Source organism: Mastomys coucha, unplaced genomic scaffold (genome assembly GCF_008632895.1).
Source record: "Mastomys coucha isolate ucsf_1 unplaced genomic scaffold, UCSF_Mcou_1 pScaffold6, whole genome shotgun sequence".
Taxonomy (NCBI): domain Eukaryota; kingdom Metazoa; phylum Chordata; class Mammalia; order Rodentia; family Muridae; genus Mastomys; species Mastomys coucha.
The window spans coordinates 114,344,899-114,346,834 of record NW_022196912.1 but is presented as its reverse complement, the minus strand read 5'-3'; the positions used below and the strand labels follow the sequence as shown (position 1 = coordinate 114,346,834).

The window sequence follows — 1,936 nt, the reverse complement described above, 5'->3', positions numbered from 1 at the left end:
TCCCTAGGCATCCTTGAGGGGTCTGAAGAGTAGAGGTTTATCATGCAGGTAACACAGGCATTCCAGGCTGGAGGCATAGAAAGGCAAAGGCACAGAAGCATGGAGGGAAACTGGGAGGTTTTAGAAGGTTAAAGGAAGGCATGGAGTTCAAAGGGTCCGGTCCGTGGAGAGAGAAGAGGCAGGCAAGCTGAGCTCCACTTCAGTCTCCAGGGCCAAAGACGCCTTGCTGAGAAACCCAGGCTGGGCCCTGAGAATGCAAGTGTCCCTGGAATAAAGATCCCCTAGACTGTAGGAGGGAGGGGAGAGGCTTCAGAACTGGAATATATGTCACCGGAGGCAGAAGACTTTGGAAAGTCACTCTGGTAAGTAGCCAGGGAGAGATGGTGTGGTCTGATCTAGACATCAGGGATCAGCTGGAGAGGGTGAGAAAAACTGAGTGTCATTTAGGGGACATTAAAACAGGTTGTGGACAGGCAGTGAGCATGGTGATTCTGAAGGCCCCCATGGCTCATCAGGCAATGATGCTGCAGGCGGGTCCAGAGTGTAAGGAGACCTGGCATGGGAGGGTAGGTGGGATTACAGGTGTCTGAATTCTTGAGGCCTCTGGAACGAGAGGACTGAACTGTCCTCCAATACCTATTAGTTTATATGTCCATCAATGTTCTTGGATGAAGGATTCATTCATTCATTCATTCATTCATTTGCTTCCTTTGACTTGTTTTCTTTTTTCTTTTTTTTAACATTAACAGACTTCATTTATTTTTGTCATATAAAAACCCTTATGTGGTAGCCACAGCTGGAGCCTGGGTCCTCTGAACAGAGACTCTGGTGTGGGTTTTCACAAGATGATCAGTGAATTCCTGGTAAGGAGACTTGGTGAACACAGTCTCTTTCCAGAGGTTGGGGGTCAGGTAGCTGTAGGTCTTGGCATCAAAGGTGACCTTGGCAAAGCTGCCCAGGGTGGCAGTGCAGCCTCTGGCTGAAGTGTAGCAGTCATCTATACCGGCCATCATCAGGAGCTTCTTGGGCACAGGAGCAGAGACAATGCCAGTGCCTCTGGGGGCAGGGATGAGACGCACAAGCACAGACCCACAGCGGCCTGTCACCTTGCATGGAACAGTGTGGGGCTTGACAATCTAGTTCCCCCAGTAGCCTCTCCGCACAGGGATGATGGAAAGCTTGGCCAAGATGATGGCCCCTCGGATGGCAGTGGCAACCTCCTTAGAGCACTTAACACCAAGATCAACATGACCATTGTAGTCCCCAATAGCGACGAATGCCTTGAACCTGGTCCACTGGCCAGCCCAAGTCTGCTTCTGCACTGGCATGATTTTCAGAACCTCATCCTTTAGGGATGCACCCAGGAAAAAGTCAATGATCTCAGACTCCTTAATGGGCAGGGAGAAGAGGTAGATCTCCTCCAGAGACTTGATCTTCATGTCCTTAACCAGGCGGCCCAGCTTGGTGATGGGGATCCACTCCTTGTCTTCAGCTTTACCTCCGCGAGCCCCGTGGCCTCGACCACAGCCACTGCCTCGACCACGACTGCGGCCCCTAAGACCGCTGTCGAATCCTCCGTGGAAACCTCCGCGACCTCCTAATCCTGGGCCCCCAGGTCCTCCGGGTCCTCCCGCTGCACCGGCGTCATCCGCCATTTGGTGTTTTCCCGGAGAAGAAGAAGCGACTTGTTTTCTTTTTAAACAAGATTATTCTGTGTATCCCAGGTTGGCTTCAAACTCACTATATTACTCTGGGTAGCCTTGAACTCACTGCTGTCCTCCTGTCTCAGCCTCTCTGATGCTGGAGATATAGTGTGTATCTCCATAGCCAGCTTTCATTTACTTTCAAATTTCTCTAGGGAGTTAACTCAGTTGGCACGCAGTAGGACCTGAGTTTGATAGCCAGAACCCAAGTAAAAGTGGTGACTCTGGTAGAC

The 1,936-nt window shown here is 51.0% G+C and overlaps 1 pseudogene; it reads right to left on the bottom strand.

Annotated features, from left to right (window-relative positions):
- Positions 1-779: 779 nt before the first annotated feature.
- On the bottom strand, positions 780-1,655 carry LOC116079879 (annotated as a pseudogene).
- Positions 1,656-1,936: the final 281 nt, after the last annotated feature.